Below are 27,849 nucleotides of genomic sequence, written 5' to 3'. Positions count from 1 at the left end.
CATCAACTTACTTAGTAAGCCGTACTGTCCTGTCTGCAGCTCCTTGTTACTGGTAAGTAAAGAAATGCTGGTGTAAACTCCTGACCATGAGCTAGAAATGCTTTCTGCTGCAAAGCCAAATATTTTTGTGGCATTTGGGGACGATTTTAACTTTTTCTGGTTAAACTTTTGGGGGGTTGGTAGCACATATATTAGATGCGTTATTTATGTGCAGATATAATTATATATGTATATTGTCTTTTTATTTATGAAAATAAAAGTAAAACAATTACATACTATAATTCAGACTTCTCATTAATGGGGGTTGGGTTTTTATAACACCTATATGGTTATTTTTTCTAGTTAATTAAAGACTGTGTCTTCTTAAAAGCTTAATTGCTCTTAGCAGCAGAGAAGTAGAGCCAGGATCTCAATATTTACTTCCTACTAAAAGTGAAAAATCCCATGCTATCACCCAGTGAGTGCTTTTTTTATTTTGAAGGTACAGTGGCTTATACAGTTTATGGAGAGTGCTGCCAAAGGTGATTGTTTCCTCTATCTGGTCTATCCATTATCAGTAACCCGTAGGATGGGGAGGATTAGATTCAGTGGCAATCTGATCACAGTGGCTCTGCTTGTCCTCATGGGAAGAGAAAGGAGGTAGCAGTTCACTGCTGGTGTGGCACCTTCTTGGTTTTTTTTTTTTTTTTTTTTTTTTTTTTGTGGGATCTGAGTACTTTAGGCGGTCTCTATGTGTTGGCCCCTCGAGGTGTGAAGATGGCTGCTGCACTTCTGGTATTGCCTCTGCATTCCGAGAGTGGTGAAGCAGGAGGTCAAAGCCATGGTTCTCTGCTCTGTGCTTAACCCAGAAGTTTTTAATTCACGTCACTGGCTAGGAATATTTTATGAACACTCGATTGCGGAACCACTCCAGGCATGTGGTAAGATCTTGTTCTCTGGTTTTGGTTTGGGCTTGTTGTTATTTTGAATTATATGTGAACTCTGCTAGTGAGATAAGAAAAGGCAGTTGACAGTGAGCTCTAGGGTCTGCTATAATGCTTGGGGCAAGGACTTTCCAGTAAGCCTTTGAGAGCATTTGCCATATCAACTCTGAGATGAGGCAATGGCCATTTCATCCAGCTAGCGGAAGACCAAAAAAGAAAATTCAGATAAAACCAAAGTAGACACTTGCATTTGCCCTTGGTAACTGGGAAAAGAAAATAAGGTACAGAAAACATTTCTTAATATTTCTAAAGGTAGGGTGTGCTCTGAAATACTTTGAGATGGTTGATTTGTAGGAGATGAAGGGAATTTGTGCTCCAAATTTTTATTTTGAGAGAAAGAGAAACAATGTAATAGAACTTTGTTATGTGCTTGCTTTTATTTATTATTATTTTTTTATTTTTTTATGTGCCTAAAATACACATCATAGATGCTAACAAAGCCAAGGGAAACCGTGGGTTATAGGTGATTATTTCTCTATGGATGAGGATATAGCTTTGCAGTATAACACTGTCCCCAGCATCTAGTGTACTGGTTGGCACACTCTGGTTTTGTTTGTTTGCTTTTGCTTTTGTTTTTGAGATAGGGTTTACTTCACTATTGCACTGTTCACAAGCTTGAGAGCATCCTGCCTCAGCCTCCTGAGTGTTGGCATTACAGATATGCACATGAGGTTAACACTTCATATGTTTTAGGTGGTATTTTTGTTTAATTGTATTAAAATAACTTTTTATCCTTTATTCCAATTCATGGGATTATCTGATTTATACTTTTTATTAAACATTTTTAAAAAATTTTTTTGAGATTACAATATAATTGCGTCATTTCTTGCTTCCCTCTCTTCCCTCCAAACCCTCCTATTACCCATCCCTTGCACTCTTTCAAATTTGTGGTCTCTTTTTCTTTGATTGATATCTATGTCTATATATCTACATCCATATATATATCAACATTCCTAAAGGCATAAATATAATCTGCTCAGTCTGTGTCATGTTACTTGTACATGTGTGATCTGGGGGCTGACCATTTGGTGTTGAATAACTAATTTCTATGCTCTTCCTGGGGAACCATTTCTCCTGCTCACAGCATTTCTTAGTTGCCTGCAGTTCTTTGTCTAAGGTTGAGGCCTCCCTGACCTTTCCCCTTTCCACATTAGCATGCTTCCTGGTGTCATCCTTGGTCAGGCTATGTTAGGTAGCCATCTTGGGGAGGTTTCATGGGTGTCTCTTCTGAAGTTTCTAGGAGACACATTCTCACAGCAAATTCCCTGATCCTCTGGCTTTTTCGTGTTTGTTTGTTTGTTTGTTTGTTTTTTCAACAGGGTTTCTCTATGTTATCTTGACTGTCCTGGACTCATTTTGTAGACCAGGCTGGACTCGAACTCACAGCGATGTGCCTGCCTCTGCCTCCTGAGTGCTGGGATTAAAGGCGTGCACCACTATGCCCGGTTCCTCTGGCTTTTTTCAAGGTTTCCCTTTTTTAAAATGATCCTTGAGCCTTGGGTGTGAGAGTTATACATGTATCCATTGGGACTAAACTCCATAACTCTGCATTTTGATGGATTGTGGTATTTTGTAACAGTGTCTGCCCATCACAAAGGGGAATGTCCTTGCTCAGGGGTGAGAACTACACTTGCCTGTGGCCACAAGGACACGTGTTTAGAATGTAGGTGGGGATTCTGCTGCTCCAAGATCCACCGTTTCACTCACCCTGAGAAGTCAGGAAGGATTCTACTACCAAGCATCGCGTCCCTCCTGCTGAGCAGGTCTTAGGTCCAGTCAGAAACTGTGGGCACCTCATGTGGACCAAGCACTCCTCTAGATTCTGAGTGTAGAGCAGTGAGAATGGGAACTCTGCGCTCAGCATGTGCACTCTTAGAGCATGGACTGTGCTCTTCGCATCTGCTCACTGCTATTCCAGCCACAGGGATACAGTCTGGACTACGCTTCATCCCCTTGCAGTTTACTTTTCTGCCTTCAAGAGTTCGGTGGGATGTACACTGAACATCATAATGATTAAGCAGCAGCCGTCAGCTTCTCGTGCAATCAAATGTGTGGGGACAGCGAGGACTTCCCTATCTGTCACGCCATTTCCTTTTGATCTCTTTATTCCACACTTCCGTCATGTAAAGTCCCGTAGTTACAGCATCCTTTTCTTTTCTAATTAAATACTATCAAGGATTTTTGTTTACTTAGGTATTTCCTAAAATGCTCAAGAGCTCTTAACTGTGCCCCACTCAGCGCATATAAGGAGGGTACTTGCAAGTCAAAGGGACAGTGTCATTTCAGAAGAGCTATAGCCTAGTATTGAGAGCAGTGAGAATGCTAGATGCCTTTTATGGCTTCCATCTGTTTAAAGATAATGAAACGAAGAAATTAAGAACAATTTGAGGTGGCGACCATAGATGGTTTAACTACAGAATGTGAAAAAAAAAGTGCTTCAATAGAGATAATTGTGTAATTGCCGAATGTTTGGTAGTTTTGATGTTTCTTCGATGAATTCTCTGCATTGTGTTCCTGTGGTTGTGTTGTATGCACCTAGGCATGCTGTGAGCATATTTCAGTACCTTACGAGTAAGTCATAATAGAAACAGTCCTATCAGTAAATAGGAGTGGCCTTCTATTCATCAATATTCCTTCTTTCCCTTGGGACTTAACCTCCTGCCTCCTTGATTTCTCAGCAACTCAACAGGACAGATTGAAATCCCTGCCACCCTAAAGCTTGAAATCCAGAACTTGATTTTGAGATAGGTCCTTACTTCTCAGGACACACTGGCCTCAAACTCGATTTTATCCTACCTCAGCACCCTGAGCGTTGGAATTACAGACGTGCCACCCCCCAGCACATGAGGTTAGCGCTTCATATTTTTTATGGGCACCTACTATACAGCAGGCACTCCTCTGGACTCTGGATGTAAAGTAGTGAAACTCTGCACACAGAATATGAGCTCTAGAGCATCCACTGTGTTCTTCACAATCCCAGTTGATCACATTGGAATTATCTTCATAAAAACACAGTCTGGATTATTCTCTCTCTCTCTCTCTCTCTCTCTCTCTCTCTCTCTCTCTCTCTCTCTCTCTCTCTCTCTCGTTTCACCTGAAATTCATGGTTCTGTTGATAGAATGAGATAGAGAAGGTTAAACGAGGTTGGAGGTGGTGGGACCAGTTGCTGGTTTTGAAGACCAGTGATTGGTAGTCTTTGAAAATGTGACATCTGACCAGAAGGAAAAACAGGGAAGGAAGAAAAGGCATCATTTGAGAAGCCTGTATAGAAAATGCAGAACTCTGAAATGATAGGACATCTGACTTCAGAGTTATTTAAGGAGCATCCAGGAGGTCACCATGGCTGGAGAGAATAGTGAGCAAGAGGCAGGAAGTGAAGAGGCGGGTCATGAGGGACCCCTGGGCCAGTGTACGTTCATTGTATGCTGAGTGACAAGGCAGAACGATGGAAGGTTTTGACAAAGGAGTGAATGATAGTCTTAGCTCATAGAACTGAGGTCACTCACACTACTGTGCTGAGAATAGATCGTGGCAAATTAAGGGGAGGCTGGAGGAGGCCAGCAGGGGGTGCTTGCAGGACAGGAGTGGGAGTGGGGTGGCCTGGGTGGGACTCAGTGGTGGTAAGGGATAGCTACAGCCTGAATACATTATGGCGGCTTCAGTGATCCAGGAAATGCAAGATGGAAGAAAGGGAGGATTAAGACGCCAGAGTTCCTGGTCTGAGGAGTAAGAGGACTATATTGTGTTTCCAGGTATGTGGAAGATGGCTTTGTAGAAAGAGATAAAAGGCAGGAATTTAGTTTTGTGCATATTAGCACAATACATATGAGATGACCATCTATAGATATGAACTAAGAAATGAGATCCAAGAATGGAAACCCAAAGAGGGGCTGTAAATGTTAATTTGGAAGCCAGTGGCATCAGAATAGTTTATTAGTTACTTTTCTCATTGCTGTGATAAAATACTTGACTGAAGCGACTTCAAGAAGATTCACTTGACTCGGTTTGAAAATACAGTCCATCACGGCAGCAGAAGAGTGGCAGCGGTAGGGTGAGTCGGCTGTTCACAAAGCGTCAGTCAGAAAGCAGAGAAAAGCTTGTGTTCTCTGTTTGGGTTTTCTTTTTAAAAATATTTCATTTTTCTGAGTGACACCAGGCATCCCCTTCCAGGAGACGTGGTCAAATATGGGGCACCAGAGTTCATGTGAAAGTCAGACCCCACTCTCCACTCAACTGTGGAGAATGTCCTGTCCATTGGCTAGCTCTGGGTAGGGGTTCGAAGTTTACTGCACATATTGTCCTTGGCTGGTGCCATAGTTTGAGCAGGACCCCTGGGCCCAGATCTGCCCATCATAATGTTCTTCCTATAGGTTTCTAGGACCCTCTGGATCCTTCTATTTCCCCATTCTCCCATGCTTCTCTCACCTAGAGTCCCAATAGGATGTCTTCACATCTATCCCACTTTCCTGGTAAGTGAAGACTTTCATGGGACATATCCTTTGGGCTAGTGTCTAGATATAAGTGAGTATATACCATTTGACTCTTTCTGCTTCTGGGTTAACTCACTCATTATGATCATTTCTAGTTCAATCCATTTGTCCACAAATTTCGGGAATTCCTTGTTTTTAATAGCTGAGTAGTATTCCATAGTGTAAATGTACCACAGTTTCTTTATCCATTCTTCTACTGAGGGACACTTAGGCTGTTTCCAGGTTCTGGGATGCATATGTTTGTGTGTATGCACATGTGTGTGCACATGCTTATGGAGGCCAGAAGAGGGCATTGGATCACCTGGAGCTAAAGTTACAGGTGGTTGTGAGCTGCCAGATATGGGTGCTGCCAATCAAACTGTCTTTCTGCAAGAGCAGCAAGTGCTCCATCTCTCCAGTTCCTGTTTGTTCTTTTCTGCCTCTCTCCTTTTTATTCTTGGATGTTCGTCTGTGGACTGATGCCGTCCATGGTCAGCGTGGGGCTTCACTGCTAGTTTACTCTTCTCAGGAATCACCCTCACAGATGCACTGAGGTTTAAGTAACCTAGGTGATAACAACAAGCCCAGCCCAATTGATAATGAGAATGAACCAGCATAGGAGATATTTAAACCCATGAGACCAGATGAAGGTAGTGTGATTGTACATGGAAAATAAGAAAGTGGAAAATGAGGTTTTTTTCAAAAGTAAAGAGAAAACGGAGAACCCAAAATAGAAGCAAATGAACATGGAATTCAAGAAATGGGCACAAACCTTAAAACCACCGTTAGTGTTTAAAAATTAAAAGCTGCGGTTGAGAATCTTGTCAGAGAACTTGAAGCTGTAAAAACAAACTGCATTGTTGCAGTCAGAAACGGAAATAATCAAACTAAGGTCCCAGAAGGATGGCTTGGAAGGCAAGCCACTTGAAAATAGAATCCCCTGGCTGCAAGCTAAGTTGCTCACTTGTGCAGGATGGAGCTGAAGATGTCTGCTTGTTCATTCACCTATCAGATAAGATAGAGCGCTAAACAGTCAAGTTGGAGTCCGAAGGAAGAGAAAAGGGGAAATAGAACAGAGTCATATATAAAGAGATAGTGGCTGAGAAAATCTTATGACACTTAAAAGAGGAATAGAAGAATTTGATAATTTATTATATATAATGTATATATTATGAGAGAGAGAGAGACAGGGAGGGAGGAAGGGAGGGAGGGAGAGAAGAGAGAGAAATTTTGTGGAAAAGGAAAGAAATTAGGTTAATAGCCTTTGAGACCTCATGGGCAGACAAGCTTTTTCTTTCAGCTACCAGAGCATGCTTACACACTGTAGGAAAAGTGCTGGAGACTTCTGGAATAGGATTGGCTGGGACAGTGGCTTGTCTCGCCTCATATTCTTCAGCTTTGTTGCCTGCTTGATACCTTCATTTGACTCTTAGAAGCGTGCTGCCAAGGTTAATATGGCCTTTCATAGGTAACGTTAGCTGGCACCTAGCGGCAAGGAAGATGCTTACGCCCTGCTTAGATGCCCTGGAAACTCCATTTAGCTCCGGATTGTGTAATTAACGAGGAAATTAGACCAACTAGTAAGAATATGATTCCTTAGAAGGGTGTTATTATTTAGAGATTCTCAGTGTGTACCTCAGGCTGGCCTATGGAGCTCACTGTGTAGTCCATACTGGCCTTAAACTTGTGGCAATCCTTTCTGCATCTGGGCTTCAAGTTCTGGGACTGTAGGCACATGCTACCAGGCCCAGGAGGAGCGCTGTTTTAAGTTGTACTCAGCACCACCCCGATTCTCCCCAACACCCCCAGAGACCTATTAAGTATGAGACACCTACTTGGTAATATGGAGATGTGACTAGTGCCAGCATTTAGCTATAGAGTCATTGTTAAGAGAGACACCTCGGGAGACCGGATGCAGGAGGCTTGAATCAGATTTTCCTCAGTGACTAGGTATGGAATTTGGAGGCTCTCAGAGCCTCAGTTCCCTTACTGGTGAACTGTGGGATGGGATATTGGTATCCACGTTATAGTTTTGTTAGGTGTGTTTGCGTTTCCATTGCTGTACAAAAAAAAAAAAAAAAAAAAAAGCACAAGACAAACAACTTAAAAGAGGGCTAGTTTTAGGTTTCAGTTTGTGTTTTCTCAGCTGTGTTGTTTCTAGTTCATAAGGTGCATGTGTTAGTGCAAAGATGGCATCCTGTGGTGGCTTGGAATGAGGGAGGGGAGAAGGGAAGGAAGGAAAGGAAAGAAGGCCTGTGTCTAGTGATCTAGGTCTAATAATACACTCAGGTATATGCTTATCAATTAATTAATACACTTATAAAGTTAGTGACCCCACGCTTCCCTCACCTCTCAGTAGGGCCACCAGCTGTGGACAAAATCTTCAGCACATGAGGCTTTTAGAGGAATCTTTCTTTTCTTAAGAAAACAAAACAAAACAAAACAAAGCCATATGTGTATCTGTGTTATGTGTATGTGAGTGAGTGTAGTACTCGTGGAGACCAGATGAGGGCAGCAGGTCTCCTGGAGCTGGAGTTACAGGCAGTTGTGAGTGGTTGGTTATGCATGGGTGCTTGAAACAGAACTTGGGCTCTCTAAGAGCAGTGCCTACTCTAAACTGCTGTGCCATCTCTTCAGCTCCTGGATGGGTAAATGGGGACCTTTTCTATCAAAACCCTAAGAAATGCTGGGACCAGAGAATAAGTGCAGTGTTAAAAGCACATACTGCTCTTGCAGAGAACCCCTGTTGGATTCCCCACAGGCATATGTCCACTCTCGGCCATTTGTAGCTCCAATCGTAGGGGATCTGGCCCCCTTTCCTGACCTCTGCAAACATCAGGCAAATATGTAGCACATATACAGGCATGCAGGCAAACCACACACACACACACTAAACAAAGTATTTTAAAGGGTTTAAACTAAGTTGGGATTCAACCCATGTTCCTGACACCCCATCTCACACAAAGAAAATATTCCATAAAAGTTTCTTCTTTCTTCTCTGGCCGAAGAGTAATTTCTACACGGAATGTTAGATCCCCATCAGGGATTTAGTTACTACTGCTGGGCTTCTTCTGCTTGAAATTCTCTTTTAGTTTTTACAGGGTCAGGTCCGTAGACTGTTAGCAACATGGCAGTTACAGCTTGTCACCAAGGTTGCAGTGATCCAAGAAGGTGATAAACACAATCATCTGCCATCCTACCATCCTGAGTCTCTGTGCTTGTCTTAAAAGTTGCCAAGACCATGTTTACAAATGTCCTTCTGATGGAGCCTTTCCAACGTGACCACACTTTCATTTTCGACGACTCTAGCATGCACTTGATGGTGCTGGGGGGAAAAAAGTACATCACTTTTTAAAAATGTCATATCTTACCATCTATATTCTGCTGTATGATTCTCTCTTATGGAAACACCAGTATGAGAGAAATTGCACAAATCATACCAAATGAATTGTGTGGCATGCCAAAAACAAAATGGAATATTCATTTCTGCACATTTGATTTTCATGTGTCTTAAAATGTATAGCCTTTGGGACCATTGTTATCACATTGGCTGCGGTACGGCAAGGAAAGCTAATTTAGTAGAGAAATTGGCTGGAGTGTCTCATCTAATAGAAATAAACAGGAAACCACTTTAGTGTCTCTTCTTTTCAAGGGCTGCTGTTTTTCCATAAAATTTACAAGCCCGCAGATTGATGCAGAAGTCCCTATAACTCATGTGGCTGTGACTTTATAATTTTAAATACTATTTCCACCCCCATAAATTAACAGCACTGAGAAATGCGGGGCCGTTTGAAAAACCACAGCATGCAAATGGAATTTCAGAATAAACTTTTGACACAGCTGGTGAAGGGGCCAGATGAGCAAACAGGCATTTATAATGAAGTGCAGCGAGAGCTAGTACAAGCATAGGCATTGGGTTGTGTGACTGCGCCGTGCAGGCTAGCTCACCAGGGTGTGGGGAAAGGGCCCTATGTAAGGTGAGAGCGTGCAACAGGCATGTGCACATCCAGATGTCAGGCAGCAGAGTTAGAGGGCAAAGGTCAGTGCCTTGTTTGAGCTTCAGGAAGGAGGAGTATATTCTGGGGTTGTGAAAATGTGAGGAGCAGAAAGGTTTGGTTGCCCTGTCTTTTTGCTTATGTTGTCTTCAGTGTTAGATCCTGCTGCGGGGCATGGCTGGCATACCCTTCCCTCTACCCAGGGTGGGTCTTCCCCTCTCCCAGAGACCCTTCACTATATAATCCAGACACCTTTCTCCCTTCCCTTCCCCCCTTCCTTTCCCCTCCTCTCCTCCTCTGCTCCCCCCACCCCATCTCTCCTCTCTTCTCTCTCCTCTCTCTGCACACACTTCTCTCTCTCCCTCCCTCTCCCGCCCTGCTGTCAACAAACCTGCATTTATATAATATAGCTTCATCCTGGCTCAGAAAAACAAGCTAGTTAGGAAGGTAGGTTGTGTTCACTGTCTTCCCTCCCGTGGTTAAGACACGATATAGGTTAAGGAGTGATGTGAGAAAATCCAGGACTTTGATTCATTCCTCGTTCTGCTTTCAGATGCCGTTCCTAGCTCACAACTCCATCAAGAAAGTCACTTGTTCCTCGACCTGTTGCATGTTGAAAATGCTAAAAAACCAAACCAAAACAAACAAACAAAAAAACACCTCACGTCTATACTGAATAGTCTGGGTTCATCCCCTTGTTAGTCCCTAAATAATCCAGTAGAAACACTGTACAGCATTTGCTACGCTGTTTTCAGTGTTATAAGAAATCTAGAGTTGAGTTTGGAAAACACTTTTGGCATAGCTGGTAAAAGGGCCTGGTGACTGAACGTTTATAATAAAACTAGGGTAAGAATGAGCACTGGGCCGGCAGTGGTGGTGCACACCTTTAATCCCAGCATTTGGGGGGCAGAGGCAGGTAGATCTCCGAGAGCTCGAGGCCAGCCTGGACTACAGAGTGAGTTCCAGGACAGCCAGAGCTGTTACGCAGAGAAACCTTGTCTCAAAACAAACAAACAAAAGAATGAACACTGGTGTGTGTGTGTGTGTGTGTGTGTGTGTGTGTGTGTGTGTGTGTGTGTCCCCGTCCAGATAGATAGCAGGAAGGTGGTGTGTATGTTCTATGCAAATACCACATTGATTTATATGAAGGAGTTCAACAGCAGTGCGTTTGCTTTCTCCGTATCCTGGAACCAATCCTCATCAGACCCAGACCTGTAGTGGATCCTGTTAAATGTGATGGCATCTGGCTCTATAGAGGGGACCAGCTTTTGTTTTGTTTTTAATTTTTTATATAAAATATAGTCTATTGTGAACTGTGTGATGGTCTTTGATTAGCCCATTTCTGTCTGCCCCTGTCCTCTCCTTGTCTCTCATCTATTGTGACCTGTAGTAGGTCCCCAAATGCATCATGGTAGCAGAGTCTAAAGTGACTGCCCGGCCCCCAGCTTTAAGTTCTGAGCTGTGGTTTAATGCGCTTTTTCTTCCTTCTTGCTCAGTTCCTACCTCACTACTGAGGTTGCCTCATCAGTGACTTCATTGATGGCTTTGTTCCATATCTCAGTTCTTGGACTGGATCTACCACTAAGGATATCACCAAAGAGTTGATTTCCTTCCTTCTTTCCTTCCTTCCTTCTTCCTTCCTTCCTTCTCCTTCCTTCCTTCCTTCTTTCTCTTCCTTTCTTTCCTTGCTATTGATGTTCTCAAAATGTATTTCTTTTATGTGTATTTATCACAGAGTAAACACATTAAGGGCCAGCTCCATTTTTTGCCTGCACCGAGATGAGCTTTTGAAAGAACTGCATCACAATTGGTGATTTTCTTTTTTCCTCATGCTTTATATATTGGACTGCATATTTGATTGAATCCTTTCCAGTTTGCCAAATATTAAGAGAAATCTTCCCCTCCAATGTCAAGGAAGAAATGATGCCATAGGATCAGTGAGCAGCCCATGGCTCTGTACCATAAGTCAGACCACAGGTTTGTGATTTAAGGAATCAACGTTTGTCATTTAAGGAATTGCAAAGAAGGGATTAGAATTATAAATTCTGTATTCGGCACTACATTCTATATACACAGTCAGGAAACTTAATATAGTAGTTAACTCTTCTTTTTAGTGGAATTGTGTGCAAAATTTATTTTTCTCTAAAAAAAGTCTTGCTTTCAATCTTTTTGAGTGTTATTTCCTCTGCTCAATGACAAGCTTACCCATTTCAGTCTCCGTGCTGGAAGCAAGTACCCAGCCGTGTGGAACCCCATCCCCCAGCTTCTTTCTGCTTTTGAAGAAAGGGGGCAGGAACAGGGCTTTTCTGCATGTGGTGGCAACTCATACCTCTGGCAGTCAATCTTAATTGCTAGCTTGATGGGACACGCCTTGGGGTTTGTCTCTGTGTTGGTTTCTAGAGAGGCTTACCTGAAGTGAGAGGCCCTGCTGAGAACGTGAGCTTCTAAGATGGGCATGGAGCATAGTGCCAATGTAAGGAAGGACTGGAAGGTGCTTGTCCTAGAGGGTGTGTTCCAGGATCAAAGAACCTTGGAGCCAAAATGAAATTCCCCCACAAAAGCGGGATCTAGCTCTCTGTTACATATGTCACTAACAGCACTGATCCCAAGATGCTATGACATCTAAATGTTAATTCATGCCAAGCACGTGGCTTAGTGCATGACACTGGGTAAATATTGAAATGTTTATGGATTTCTTAATAATGTTTTATATGTGCTTATATTTTTTTTTATGTTTTTATAATTTTGTAAGTGAATCCAGAGGACATCAGATATGCTGTCTGAGGAAAACTGTTTGTAAATTTAATTTGGCTTTAAAATTTTTATTTTGTGTGTATGAGCGTTTGTGTGCGTATGTTTATGTGTACATGTACAAGCCTATTACCTTCAGAGGCCAAAGGAAGGAAACAGATCCTCTGGGCCTGGAGTTATAGATGGCTATGAGCTGCCACATGGGTACTGGGAGTAGAAGCCAGTCCTTGGCAAGAGCAGTAAGTGCTCTTAACTGCTGAGCCATGTCTCCAGACCTCACATAGAGTTTGTTTAATAATTAAAGGTGCAGTAAAAAGTCTGGAGGATGACTGGATCTGATGGATGCATTGCTTGGAGTCTGGGAACAGTGAAACTTAGCAGCGCATTCTAGCTGGAGTCAAGAAATCCAGTGCTAGAGAAACCTAAGTGGTACCCTAACTTACATAGGAAAAAAAATAACCATCACAAACATACATACACCCCCCAAAACACATATCTATCACAGTACAGGCCTGAACGCAGGCGGGCATGAAGGCATGTGTGCGCGTGTGTACACACACACACACACACACACACACACACACACACACACCCCAGATGCTGTGTCTCAGACTTTGATTTCAGGGAAGCCAGTCTTAAAGAGACAGAAATTACCCTTCTTCTTTCTCAGAATGTCTGACTGGTATGGTGCCTGGCAACTCACCAAGAGATGCCGTTGGGAGATTGTGGAACCATGGATCCCTCTCCCCACCCTCCTCTACCCTTCCCCCCACCCTCCTCTACCCACTGCCAGCCACTGACTGAGATGCTCCTTGGTGTGATATGTTGCCTACCACAAACCCAAAGCAATGGAGCCGATTGATCCTGGACTGTTCTCTATAACATGCAGGAGAATGATTGTCACAGCTGTTTTCTTACAGGGCTAGGAAAGCTGACCAGCAGCGACTGAATGGCTAAAGCCTGCCTAGAGCTGGTTGGGCTATGATGAGAGTTGGGGATGGTGGCTACAGGAAGGGGTCTGGTGGCAATGACCAACAAAGAACGGAAGAATGTCAGAGCTCTCTGGGTGTGTGGAAGCTCCCATGGACTCAGCAGATGAAGCATGAGGCAAACAGAATAGCACGGAGGCTGGCTAGCCTCTGGGAAGGTCAGATGAGCACAGATGTTGAGCCTCAGTGGAAGCGGTTATATGCAGTGCATCTCTGTGGTCCTGCCCCAGAGAAGATGAAACTTCTGGAAACCTTTGAACAAGGAGAACTATTTCTAGGATGGGGGGGGGGGGGGGGAGGGAGTGAGCACGAGCGACCAGTGGGAGGCACAGAGGGAAAAATTTGTCTTTTGGCTTGGGTCACTCAGTGTCAGCATTTAAAAGGTGACATGTGATTTGAGCCTTGAGTGAGGAATGAGTGTGCCAGGAGAAACTGGGACAGAGTTGATCTTCCAGATGCAAACTTGGATGTCTGTCCAGCACTGAGAGAGTGGATGAGCGGATGAGAGCTGAGTCTGGGAAACCAGGCTGTTGAGGGGCTGGCCAGGGATTCCTAATGCCACCAGTCAAGGTTTGGTGGCTTATGCTGCAGAACTGGGGTGAGTCCCAGGGAAGGTGTGATAATTAACCTTCTGCACTACGTGAGGCTATTATAGAGCTCAGCAGTCTCATGTGTCCTCATCTTATTTAATGGAAAATAACGGAAGAAATGTTCCAAGGTCAAGTAGAAATGACTCTCAGAGTTAGTATTTTGGGTTAGTCATGGCTCTTTTTTTTTTTTTTTTTTCTTTTGTCTTGTATGGATCTGAGTTTTTAAGAAACATAATTCAAATATTATTTATCATATTCAGTATAATTTTGCTGTAACTTTTATATCTAATCTTTGATTTACTTTTCTCATGGGTAGATCATTTGCTCCATAGTTTCTTATGAATCAGGATTTTGGAAGCCATTTAATTATGTTACCTGACAAGCATGAACTATATTATTATGCTTCAGATTTAAAAAAATATGTTAGTCTACATGGCAGTTTTGTCTGGAGAATTTCTCTGAGTATTTTCTTTCAGTTGACGGCATATATTAACTATGAGGAAGAGGCTTTCATTCATTGCCTTGAGGGTTCCAGCTGTATATCTCATGGTGGATTTGCACTGACTCCCTTTAAAGGCAAAGGCAGGACATATTCTAATAAGGCAAAGAGCTGATATTACATGGTTAATTAGAGAAAAGAAACAGGGTTTTGCTATTTTATAATTAAGTCTTTGAGATAAAGATGGTACTTGAATACTACTCTCACATCGTAGCTTGCCTGGGATGATCTCCATTTGTTCTTAAATCGCTCATTATTAATAGTGTTCCCTTTCATTGAAAAGTGTGTTGATTTATAAAGAAGTTATTTTGTCACTTTACCCATTCACAGGTCTGCACTCCTGATGTAACTGGTTTTAACTTTGTGTGCTGTTGTTTAATCTTTGAACAGATGCATTTTAACAAATTTGTTATCATGTTAAGAATGCCATTGTAAAGCCGGGTGTGGTGGCACACGCCTTTAATTCCGGCAGAGGCAGGTGGATCATTGTGAGTTCAAGGCCAGCCTGGTCCAGGATAGTCAAGGCTATACAGAGAAACCCTGTCTCAAAAAACAAAAAACAAACAACAAACAACAAACAAAAAAAAAGAATGCCATTGTAGTCTTTCTTGTTTCATGCTTAGCATTTTCTACATTGTCTCATAGATTTTGTATTACATTACATTTGTAATTTGTAATTACATTACATTAACCAGGAAAACCAACAGTCCTGGCTTCAGTTGTAGTGAACTTACCTGTTGTCCTTAACAAGAAGTCTTGAGCAACAAGTATCTTGGGCTGGTGGAATGTTGCTCAAAGGAGGCCTCGCCTACCTTTTACACCAGCTTTGTTCACATTACCTGGTTCACTTTCAGCCCTTTCCTCTCTATTCCAATAGGAAGGCAAAGGACAGGGGAAGGAAAAAGAGTTGCTTGTCAGCGAAATCTGTCCTTTTGTAGAAAACTTACTGCAAGACTCAAGTAGTAACTGTCTGAGCATTCCGTTGGTAAGAACTGGGTCCCATGTTTCCTCCTCACTGCCACAAAGGCAGCGATAGTGTGTTAGGCAAGGAAGAAGGGGGTGGAAATGGCTTTCCTGTAGGTGCTTAGTGTGCCTATAAAATACTGCTTTGTGAGCTATGGAAGTAAAGTCTTAGCTGTTTCCTTTGAAGAGTTAACCTCTGTCATACCACAACAGGTTCTGATGATATTCACAGCCAAGACAGAACTATGGGAAGTCAAAACTGAGCTCCTTCCAGCAAGGAGCAGGGATTACACATGCCCAAGTCACCTTTTTTCCCCTTAATTTCATCCTGAAAATGAAGCTGATGGATTCACACACTTTTCAAGAGTGTGTGTTCCGTTAACCTAGATTGTGTTAAGAGCACCCAGCTCTTTTAAGGTATTTCTGTAATTGAAATCTTGGGGGGGAAAAGGGACAGTTGGTTTATAAAAAACACCTCGTCAATATCTCACACTGGCAAACTAATTTCTCTTATTTCTAGCCGAGCTGTATACTAACCAAAATGTGCACACATATCCTGATTCATTCACATTCTTTTCAATTCCTAGATGTTTGTTTAATCTAAAGACATAGTGCATGGTATGTAGTATTTGGTCTGCTCTCAGTCCAAAGCAAGTGGAACCAATGAGAACATGGAATAAAGTATGATTCATTTTCTCTCTCTCTCTCTCTCTCTCTCTCTCTCTCTCTCTCTCTCTCTCTCTCTCTCTCTCTTTCTCTCTCTTTCTCTCTCTCTCTCTCTCTCTCTCTCTCTCTCACACACACACACACACACACGTACATGAGTTTGGGTGTGTGAGACTTGCCCTGATTGAGTTGCACCCATGCACCACCTCCCTCACTCCTACAGAAACTCTCCCCCAAATGCTAACAGTAGGGAATAGTACCTTTGCTTTGTGAGTTGAAAGGTTTGTTAAATGAAGTTTCCCTTCTCTTCTCTTCTCTTCTCTTCTCTTCTCTTCTTAGACCCTCATCAATTTTTATTCTTCTTCCATATCTCACGGGCAGTTACTCTAATGTGGATCTTTCTTATTTGAATGAGCTTCTTCACAAACAGTGTTGTTTGGATGTTGTTTAATTGTCATATTCTATATTTCATGTTGATTTTATTTGCATTGTTGCATGGCTTTTGTATTCATCTTTTGTGAGCATAGACAAGTGGTCACCTATAAAATACTGTACCTTGAATTTTTGTGAGCAAACATTTAAAATTACATAGACTATATGTTTCCAAAATTACGCAGTACATAAAATGTATGGAATGCAAAAGTCTGTTTATTCAATTTTGTCCTTAAAGAGAAGATCTTAGAATTATGATGTGAAAGTTAAAAATTGCCAATGTGGTTATTCCTCAACTTTGATGTTTTCAGTACTTTGCATGGGAATTCAGAGACTCTAACCTTGGGTAGTAAGGTGTGGGAATTCAGTGTTGTATCGACTTAGACTAGACCAAATTATAATGACTAAATTTTGCTGGGAGAGGGCAAGTAAGAAGTTTTGAGAAGTTCACGAGTTTCCTTTGCATCTACTCGGGCTATTGTGAGAGTATCTGGGATCAGGTGGGCAAAGCCTGCTTGCTATTGAAAGGAACAAACCTGGCAACACAAGAATCCTTCTTGGAGTATCTACAGGCTGTTGAGAAGAAAAAATCTGCTTGTGATTTGCCTTTTCTGTTTTGTTAAAGAGAATGGGGCGATAAACTGTGTGGGAAGGCTTGGGGGAGGGTGTTGGAAAGAGAGATTAGAAACCTAAGACTAGTGAAAAAATTCAACAAATGCACCTTTGGCCTGAGTGAGTTCAGACTCTTTGTCTTAGATGGATTATGTTCCGGTGTCCTGAGGAAACCTGTGGATGGAATAGCTGAACTTACAGCCAGCAGTCCTTGAGAACAGGGGAGTGAGCATTAGTCATGTGTACTTTTCAAAAAGGCTGAGATGTGGATTCTGCTGTGTTGATAAGGACTCGGGCCGAATGCTAAAGCAAGTCAATTGTGAGCCTGTTATCAGTCAGAGTCCTTGGCTGTCAAAAACAGAAACCAACTCTGCATGTTATTTGACAGATACTGGATGTTTTGACTAGAAATCCAGAGAGTCGGTCACAGGCTCTGAGGGGGGCTGCTGAGCTTAGAAGAGGCCAGCCCATGCCCGGGGAATGGACTCTCTCCTGTTGGACATTTGCTTCTGCTATTGGCTCTGCCAGATTATCTATGGCCTTCCTTCTCAGTTTGCTGAGTCTCTGCTCAAGATGTCTGGGCTTAGAAAGGCATATTAGAAAGGATATATTTGGCTTCCTCCTTTCTTCCTTAATGGAAGGTGAAGATCTCACATCCTCACAAGATGTCTCCCATGGGTCAAAGCCCAAGGTATAGGAAGGGTGTACAAATACTAGACAGTTGAAGGAGTAATAGATGTTCATTGCAGTGGTCATAAGGAAAGAAGAATTTTCCATCGGGAGCCAGTATAGTGAGCTGTAGTCATTGATACCAGATGAAACTTATACTCAGACGATGGAACAAATGGTTTTTTTAAATGGGAGAAAGACCAGCAAGTCTCACATAAAAGTCATAACTGATTGAAGCTGGCTACTAGTACTGTGTGGGATGCCTTTAGGCATTTCAAAGGAGGAACACTGGCTCCTCAATAAATTGGCTGGAAACATCAGGGGCAGGCTCATCAAATCTGCTTTCGAAGTTAAGCTGGAAGAGTTAGTGAGTGTGCTGATGAAGAGGATTAGGACCCAACAAGATCCCTGGGACACAGAACAAGGAGCTGGATGTAACAAGGTGGAACTTTATATGATACAAACAGTACGTCTTGTTCTGATTTTTAAAAAAAATCTAAATGCAACTATAAGATGAATAAAGAGATAGCCACTTAGAAATAGCATATGTGAAAATCCCGTTCACATCTCAATCATTTCAGATGGATGAAAGCATGGGGTAAGAGCCAATATTCTGAAATGCTAATAGTCATCATATATGCTAACATGTGTAAATAAAGTGGCCATTGCAAGAGAAGCATCTTCTCTGTGTCACTCTGTATGGCTTAGATGACATATAAATTATCCATTAATTCGGGCACACAGGAAAGCTATCTGGGAAAGAGTGACCAAGGTGCAGACGTGTGTAAAAGCTTGATATGTGAGGGATGTTAAAACAATGAGTTTTTTTCCTTGAGAACGGAGAGGTGTGGCAGCTGTCTATGAAAACAGACAGAAACAAGAGGTAAAAGTGTAGGTAGTGGCCTGACCACGAAGTGAAGGGCTCGAAGCAATGCAAGGAGAGGGGACTAGGGGACCAAGGGCTGACCACATTTGAAGGGAAATAGAAAGCTGCAAGTCATTTGTGACCACTAACTAGTGTAACCAGGTAGCCCGCCGGGGAGATTTAAACATTTCACAAGCATTTCTTGCTCATATTAATTTCACGGGTCTTCAGAATCCTTGAATGGCAGACGATGTTCCCCCAAGGCTCTTTTTTTTTTTTTTTTTTTTTTTCCCTCAGCAGGCTGTTGAAAATTTTAATATCTGCACGAGGCTTGTGAAACACTCAGAAGAGTTTTCAGAGCTGGGAATATTAATTCATCATAAAGCTGTATTGGAATGTCTTAATAAAGAGCAACATGAGACAATAAATACTTGATTTGAAGAGATGGGATCATAAACCAATCATGCCAGGCTGCAGAGAGAGACTTTTCCTAATTGGCGCTAGCTGCCATAATACAAGTAGTCTCTCCTTAGGAGGTGAGTAACCACCCCACCCCACCCCCGACACACACACACACACACACACACACACACACACACACACACACACAGAAGGTATTTTATTTTTAAGCCTAAGATTTCCTAGCTTATCAAAAAAATTCTAAAGGTAATTGTTAGGGAAATTTAGCTTGCCCTGGCCCTAGAGAAGTCAGTCTCTTTTGTACTTCAGAAAATATAAAGAAGTTGTAAAATAATGGTTCTGTCAAGAAAATTGCATATTGATCTGTCATTCCATACTGGGATCTGGGCTAACAGGTCCAATGTTGGGTTATATTTGTTCATAAAAGATATCCCCTTTGAAGGTCATCTAGGAGAGAACTTTGTATGCTTTCAGCCTGTGCCATCACCACCCTGCTTATTGGACATTTATAGAGTGCCTTCTGCAGCCATTATTGCCACCAAGGAGGCCACTGGCCCAAACCTCAAATCCCCAGTATGGAAATTAAAAGTTTAAAAAGTGGTGCTTTCAAGGCTTTTGGCCTTTATGATACAAACAAGTGCAAGTGCCTTTCCCAGCATTCGTATTTATTGAGGGAAATTAGCATAAAAGTAGTTAGCTTGCAGCATGATTTGAAAATTACAGCCTTGTAAAGGATCCCCAAGTTACGACAGCTGGAAGTGTGCAGTCACCAGAAACTGCATTGTAAAAGTCTGTGCTGGTCTCGGGACTAATTTCATTCCTTTGGCATTTCTCTTTCCTGCTCTCTGGTGTGTCTTTGGGCTTATTGTTCTCGGGTAATGAAAGACATTCTGAGGGTAAACAGTGCCATCCAGCCAGTTTGGATTTGCTCAAAGTTTATTCACTTGTTTATTTATTTAAAAAACAGAAACAAAAACAAAAACTGATCAGGTCCATTTGTTGAGTGACTACAGTGTGTAGGGTAGCAGCAATAATTTATAAAACAAAAGACTGTCTTTAATAGTGTCATGGGTTGTCTCTTCCATGGGGTGGGTCTTGGGTTGGGCCAGACATTGGTTGGACATTCCCTCAATCTCTGCTCTATCTGTTTTATCTTTATCCCTGCATGTCTTGTAGGCATCAAAGTTTTTGTGGGTGGGTTAATGTTCTCCTTCCAGCAGTGGTTCAGAACAGATGCTGAGACTCACAGCAAACATTGGGCAGAAGCATAGGGAATCTAGTGGAAAAGTGGGCAGAGCCAGGGGCAGAAATAAAAGGACCAAGAGCTGATAAGAGCTCCATAAGAAAACCAACAGAACCAACTAAACAAGGCGCTTGTGAAGCACCAATCAAGGACCACACATGGATTGGACCTAGGTCCTCTACATAGATGAAGCCAATGGGCATCTCAGGTTTCATATGGGGCCCATTAGTGAGGGGGAGGGGACTGTCTCTGACATGGACTTTGTTGCTTGCTTTTTGATCACTTCCCCCTGACAGGACTGCCTCTCCAGGCCACAGGGGATAAGGAAGAACTCAATCCTGGTAGACTTGATGAGCTGTAGTTGTTGGGTAGGGGGCCCTCCCCTTTTCTGAGGAATAGGGGAGGGAAAGAGGGAAGGGAGGTGGGGCTGGGAGGAGAGGAGGAAGGGAGCTAAAACCGGGATGTAACGTGAATAAACTAATTAAAAATAAACAAAAGACTGTCGCTCTCACAGTTCTGGGACTGGTAGGAGACATGGAAAACATGTTATACCAGCCATGCAAAGCTTGGGGTGTCCAGAGCAAAGGTGTGTATATGAGGAGATGATCTCATGGCATTGCTATTTGAGCCCAGTCTGGACAATGTGTAGAAATAGGCAGAGCCATGGCTGAGAGAGTCCAGGATAGCATCTGCAGAGACTCTGGGGTGGAATGGGCTGCCGGTGATGCACTTGGGGAGCCTGGGCTTGGAACCCCAGAGACAGACTGTTGCAGTGCTCTATCACTGTCAGCCAAAGGATGAGTGGAAAATGTGGATTGCAGGAGCCAACTCTGTAATATCCCCTGAGACAATATTTTCTGGCAGTGTGTATTAGCTAGCCTTCATTACTTTAATAACTTAAACACCAAACCAAGTGTGATGGCGCACATACCTTTAATCCCAGCACTCAGGAGGCAGAGACAAGTGGATCGCTGTGAGTTTGAGGTCACTGGGGTCTACAGAGTGAGTCCAGGACAGCCAAGGCTCCACAAAGAAACCCAGTCTGGAAAACCAAATAAATAAATTAATATAAATTAATAAGTGAATAAAACAGCTAGAGCAAGGTATTTCATAAAGAAAAAAACCATTATCTTGTCTCAGGATTCTGGGGTATGAGGTCCAAAAAAAAAAAAAAAAAAAACCCACAATGGCAGGGTTTCGGCAAGGGCTGCACCCTATTATGGCAGGAACATAAGTAGCTCTGTCTGCATTCTCTCTCACTTTAAAAAACATGTGAGCTCAATCATGGGGGCTTATCCTGGGGTCCTGATCTAATCATTTTCCAAAGGCTCTGTCTCTACACATCAAGCACCTACCCTAATCCCACTGACATGAGACTTGGAAGATTAAACTTTGGAGTGAGTTTAGAGGAAGGAATCATACCTGAACCAGCAAGGCGGGTCCAGGTCCCCCTTGACTGGAAAGTCTGGCACTTTCAGAATCTTCTTCTAGGGTAAGTGAGGAGCCTGAAGGATCTAATGCTGGCAAGCACTAGAAGATGAGATGAGGTTTTGTTTTGTTTTTTTCCCAGAGAGTTCTGCTGTCCCAACATGGAAAGACTTGGAGCATATTATGCTGAGCAAAATGAGCTGGGTGTAGAAAAGACAAACCCTGCATGATATCGCTGTGTAGCACCTACAAAGCTGCATTGAGAAGCAGCCAGTGGCACTGTGGTTGTCAGAAACCAGGCCTGGGAGAGATAAGCCAAGCAGTTCTGTGGACTGCTGCAGAGCCAAGTGACCACAGTTAATTATGTAAAAATGGAAATTAATAAGTAGGTCCCGAATGGATATTTTCACCACAATAAATAAGTATGCGAGGTGATGGGCTCATTTGCATGATTAAATCATTGTAAAAATGTACATACCTACAGAATATTTGAGCCATAAATGCAGCTCTTGTGTTTTGCTAGCAAATGTTCATGATGGGTTTCATTGTAACTACTTTTTGATGTTGAGTGTTGAATCAGGGCCTCATGTGCATGCATATGTGTGTGTGTGTGTATGTGTATATGTGTGTGCATGCCTTGACTCATATTCCCCTCCTGGCCCACCTCTTCTGTTGGTCCTGTTTCTCTTTCCATCATGTCCCTTCTATCTCATGTCTTACAGATATGTTTTTAGGAAGTCTAGATCACAAATGCGAGTGCTTGTCTACTTACCCTGGCATAATGAGAACATCCTGGGGCAAATGCATCCCAGATGAGGCACCAACAATAAGCAAGAGTAACCATGCCACCCAGGTCTAGCTTGGTGAACCTGTTAGTTAAATTGGGGTTACTTAGATTAGCATGAGTGAAGGGTTACTAACCACAATATAGGTGACTTGTGGGGACCCACACCACCTAAGAGCCTCCATCCCCCAGAATTAGTAACCGATACTTACATACTCACCTGCCTCATGCACACCTCTGCCCTGTGTGTCTTACTCATCTTTTACATGCGGGATTCTTAGTAGGCTCAGTCTTGTCAATCTGGTACAGCGATCAGTTTCTCCCATTTCAAGCCATACTGTGTTGAAAGGAAAGTGTTCTGCAACAGAGAAGATACATTTGCCCTTTTGTATTTCTCTTAATATCTCCAGTTTTAGCCATTTTTTCTGCAATCGGAATTACATAATTTTATTCTCTATGGCTGAATAAAATGTGTGTATATATGTATGTACATATGTTTGTATGTGTGTAGGTAGGTGTGTATGTATTTATGTATGTATGTGTGTGTATATATGTATGTATGGCCCTGCCTATGTTGCCTGCCTGGCCTGGAACTCTATGTAGACCATGCTGGCCTTGAACTCAAATGTGTATGCCACTTATGCCTGGCATATAGCATTTTATTTATCTATTAATTTGTTGATAAGCATCTAGGTTAATTCCATTACTTGGCTGTTATGACTAGTGCTGCAAGAAGCATGGACGCACAGGCATCTCTCTCCATGGCTGACTTAGGTTTCCTGGTACTCAGGAGTGGATCATTCTAATTCCTATGGTGGCTGTACTGAATTAGCATCTCACCAGCAGAGTAAAGGGTCCATCCTCACCCTTTCTCACTAGCATTTATAGTTTTTCATCATGATATCCACTCTGACTGGTGTGAGAGAGAATCTCACTGGAGTCTTGACTTCGACTTCCCTGCTAAGAATGTGGGAAGATTAAAACAACAACAACAACAACAAAAAACCCCACATTTATTGGCCAGTGTGCTTCCTTTGAAAGTTCTCTCTTCAGTTCACTTGCACAATTATTGATTGGATGATTTTGTGTAGGTTTTTTTAAAATGTACTTCAGAAGTTAATTCTCTGCCTGATATGTAGCAGGCAAAGATTCAATTATACCTTAATAAAACTTGGCAAAAGAAAGGCTTACCTCAACCTTGAAGTGAGGGGGAAATGCTGTGAGACTACAGTCGGGGATGTTGTGACAGTTCAGTGAAGAGATAAGGACAGATTAAAGCTGTAGTGGGGGTTTGGCAAGGAAGGGGCACAGCTGAGTCGTGCTTTGAAGATAGAATCGATCAAATGTAGCAATCAACTGGGTAACTAACTTCGTGGCTTCTGGTAGGAATCCAGGGCACCCTTGTTTAGGAAGGTGTTTCAGAGGCGTTGCTGTGGGGGTGGCCTGGGGGCGGGTATGGGCTCCCAGAGACTTCTGCACATGTTGTGCCTTCCCTGGTGTCATTCCTTGGCAGAGGACTAGAAACTGTGACCTGCCTATTGCAGGCTGTGGAGGAGTCTCCTTAATTGCCAGCCCCACATCCCTTCACTTCTCAAGTCCTATAGATCTGGCATCCCTGAAAGTGCCTGTTAATACAGACAGAACTGCCTGGTTTTCTTCTTCTTCTCCCTCCAAAGATGCTGAGAGGGAGACTGGGCAGGCATCTCAGTGGGATACAGGTTCAGGCTCTCCAGTTTTTGAATGGGAACTAATGGTGCTTCTAAGCACACCCGCTTCCTGCATGTACTCTGCAGCAGGCACGTCTGCACAGGCCTGGCATCATCCTCTAACCCTGAATCAGGCTGTTGGATTGACAGAAGTCATCATCTTGCGCAGAATGAGCTGACACCTAGGCTCAGCGCAGAAGTGTTCTTCATCCTAAGTTTAATGGCAGAATCACTTACCCACTATGCCTGAATTTACAAACTGTAATATACATTGGCTCCTTATATCTCCTTCCAATAAATAGGGACCGTATGCATCTTAAGGAAGAAAGGAGACACACTGTGGACCAAGAAGCCAGCTTTAATGGGATGGGGCTTGTGGTCCAAGCTTGCAGTAGCACACCTAAGCTGAGTTGGAGGGTAAGCTGGAGAGTAGCTGGGATCATACTCGGCTCTGAACCCGTGTTCCTTGCACTTTATCAGTCCCCAGCTCCTCTCCTAGCGGAAGTACACACTAAATCGAAGCAGAACTCTGTCGACTTGCCTTTCCTCATAGGACTCGCCGGTTTGTAATCGCATTTATTTGGTTGTCTTGGAAGAAAATAAGGGACGAGGAAAGCAGTGCCTGGGAAACCTCTGTCTGTGCTGTCATTCACTGTCTTCTCTCTGAGGCCCTTTCCTTCTCCAGGGCCCCTCCTAACCTCATCGGCAGTCCCCTCCTCTGCCCCCTTCTACTGGGGCTCCCTCCCCGAGTAATTAAAGAGGGAATGAGGATGTCAATTTAGCTTCTCATTGAGACCTGGAGCTAACCACAGATCTTATTTTAGGGCACGGCCTTTCCCCCTCCAGCTCCTTAAAATCCCCTATTAATTCAGATGCTTTATTTACTGAACAAACAAGCCCTCATTTCAGAGAGAGAGAGAGAGAGAGAGAGAGAGAGAGAGAGAGAGAGAGAGAGAGAGAGAGACAGAGAAGTGAGCAAGTGCCACACTTCCTGGTGGGGAGGGACAAAGCTCTGTATGTAGCACCACTCTATCCAAAGCATCTGTTCATTTGGGGTGGGGGGGTAGGGGGGGAGGGGAGGAGGGGGGCGGAGTCACCTGCCCAGAAACAGGGCAAGGCTGCTGCAGAGAAAGGGCAGGACCACTGGACCAATGGCCTGGTGGTTTTGAGAAAAGTTCTTTTTACACACAATCTCCCAGGATCCTTCTCTTGACTGGGAGTAAGGACACATGAAGACAAGCTACTTCATCTGCAGAGGCTGAGCCCAAAAGAACAGGCCTCCTGTCATAGGGGTGGTGGTGGTGGTGGTGACAAGGACAGACACCTTTCTGGGCAGCAGCCTGTAGTTCTGATCCCTGCCTGTGTCATCCCTGCCACTCTCCCCCGCCCCTCCCCCAGCCATGGTGCTGCATGCCATTGGCTCCCAGGTGACCAAGGTAGAAAATGTATGTGATTTCCGTGAACTAGTGTGTCCCCAGCTCAGTCTTACTTTGCCTTTTGTACCTGGCCCACAATCATGCATAGCAAAGGTGCTCAGTCTGTAGGTTTCTGAAAGAGAGCTAAATCTTCTGTGGGGTTTATTAGAAAAAGCACACTTCCCAGGGCAGCGTTTCTTAGCAGCCCTTCATGATTTCTTCTCTCCCCGTTTGGTAGAAACAGACCTAGAAAGACGAAATGACCCACCCCAGGCCCTGTAATTTCTGAGCAACTGAATTACCACTTAAATTCTGACCTCCCAGCTAATGCAGACTAGCTGTGTCCTAGATCCTGGGGAAAGGTGACTTGAGTCACAGTTTGACCTACTATGGCCACCTGCATAAGAGCACCTGGGGCCCGGATGACGAGTGACCTGCATTTCCAGCAAGCTTCTCAGCTGTCTTGTCACCACACTGATGTTTGAAACCTACTGACGGAAATCCGAGGGATTAGCCCGTGTCCTGCCCTTGTTTACCACACACACCCTGAATGTGATCCTTCAGCCCTAATTGCTTTCTGTTTGTGCTTCTCATACTAAATGGCACAACCTGGCTGCAAAGAAAGGGCTGGAGGCTCCGTGACAGTGCAATTGGAGACAGTGCCAAGCTACGGTCCTCTCTTCACTGTCAACCCATAAGGCCTCTTCATGGAAGGAGAGCTGCACAAATTTATTTTCAGCTGTCGCCACTTTGTCAAGTAGCTATCTTCTCACTGTCATTTGTGTCTCCAAATTGCTTTCCTGTCGTTAACTAAACTTGGAGTTACTTGAGAGTAATTGAGTGGTGTCAAGGATTAGTTAATAGTGACTCAGAAATAACAGGAAAACCGGACAGCTGGACAATGTGCCATGAGTGTGGTGTGTGTGTGTGTGTGTGTGTGTGTGTGTGTGTGTGTGTGTGTGTGTGTGTGTGTGTGACCTACTATGTCAACAGGTGTCCAGGCTTCAGACAATAAATACACTTCACATCTGTCCTCTGACCCATTTCCTATTTAAGGGTGTCTGCCCCCACAGGTCAGCCACCACTCCCTGTGGTAATCCTTCTTATGAGCAAAGGTTAAAAGACTGACCTTTATTTGGGTCAGGATGCCCAGAAATGAGTTTCAGTGTGTCAGGACTGCCTCGCCTTCCTGCTGGGCCCCCTGAGTTGTGGGGACACTGAGGTTGGTTTCCTCAAATCCCAGTTATAGTTTAAGTGTGTCTTCTGGTTGTATGTTCTTGAAGGGCAGTGCAAGGAATGATGTAGATTTTGAACATGTTTACATGTGGTCCTGATGTGGATCTCAATGAATTCCATCAAAGACAAGATTTAAAAAAAAAAAAAAAGGGGGGGGGGGAGACGGTTCAGATTCATAAGGATTGTACAGGCAGACCTGCTTTGAACTTGGATTTTGTGTGACTAGTATTATAATTGGAATATAGGAGCACAATGGTGGACACTGTCTTCAAGGATTGTTTGGTAATAATGCCTGAACACTTTTCAAGATAGATAGTCCTGGCAGTGAGGAGGTAATGAACGGCATAATTATGACTGCCCCAGAGAAGGTGTCACTGGCAGCCACATGCTTATCTGAAAGGGTAGGAAGGAGTGGGAGGGAACAAATCGGTGTGGGAACCAGATAAGACCGTCTCCATCTAATTCCTCAAAGGCCAATCTTTGAAGAGGTTGCTTCGTACATTCTAGATAGCTCTTTGGATATTCTTTTGGCAGAGGATAATAGGGTATCCTGGATAGAACTGGGTGTGGAGGAGGAGACAGTGGAATCTGGGAGGAAAGAGGGAACTAGGAGAAGACATGAGATCTCTTCCTTCTCAGTGTTTACTTTGACCAGAAAAGACAAGAGCCTAAGCTCTGAAAGAAGGGGCTTATTCACTTCCCATCAGCAGCTACCTCACTGGCTCTGAATACAATATGTACTTTCTTATTATTTTATTTAATCACATTATAACCTGATCCCAGCCCCCTCCCTCCTTTCCTCCCAGCCCTATTCTCCTGCCCCTTCCCTCCCATTTCACCCTCTTCTTCTCAGAGAAGGGTGGGGGGGGGGCCTCCCCTGGGTACCAACCTACCCTGGCACATAAAGTCACATCTTCTCCTACTGAGGCCAGACAAGGCTGCCCAGCTAGGGAAAGGGGATCCAAAGGCAGGCAACAGTGTCAGAGACAGCCCCTACTCCCATTGTTAAGGGACCCACATGATGACCAAGCTGCTCATCTGCCACGTGTGTGTAAGGGGGCTTAGGTCCAGCCCCTACAAGCTCTTTAGTTGGTAGTTGAGTCTCTGTGAGCCCCCATGGGCCCAGGTTAGTT

The 27,849-nt window shown here is 43.5% G+C and overlaps 1 protein-coding gene across 2 annotated transcripts in view; it reads left to right on the top strand.

The window, feature by feature from the left end:
* The window catches only part of Mast4 (microtubule associated serine/threonine kinase family member 4), a 612,814-nt gene that overhangs the window by 65,190 nt on the left and 519,775 nt on the right, over positions 1-27,849 (top strand). The gene's annotated exons all lie outside the window — the stretch shown is intronic.

This window comes from Acomys russatus, chromosome 30 (assembly GCF_903995435.1).
Source record: "Acomys russatus chromosome 30, mAcoRus1.1, whole genome shotgun sequence".
NCBI lineage: Eukaryota > Metazoa > Chordata > Mammalia > Rodentia > Muridae > Acomys > Acomys russatus.
This window is presented reverse-complemented; position numbering and strand designations above follow the sequence as displayed.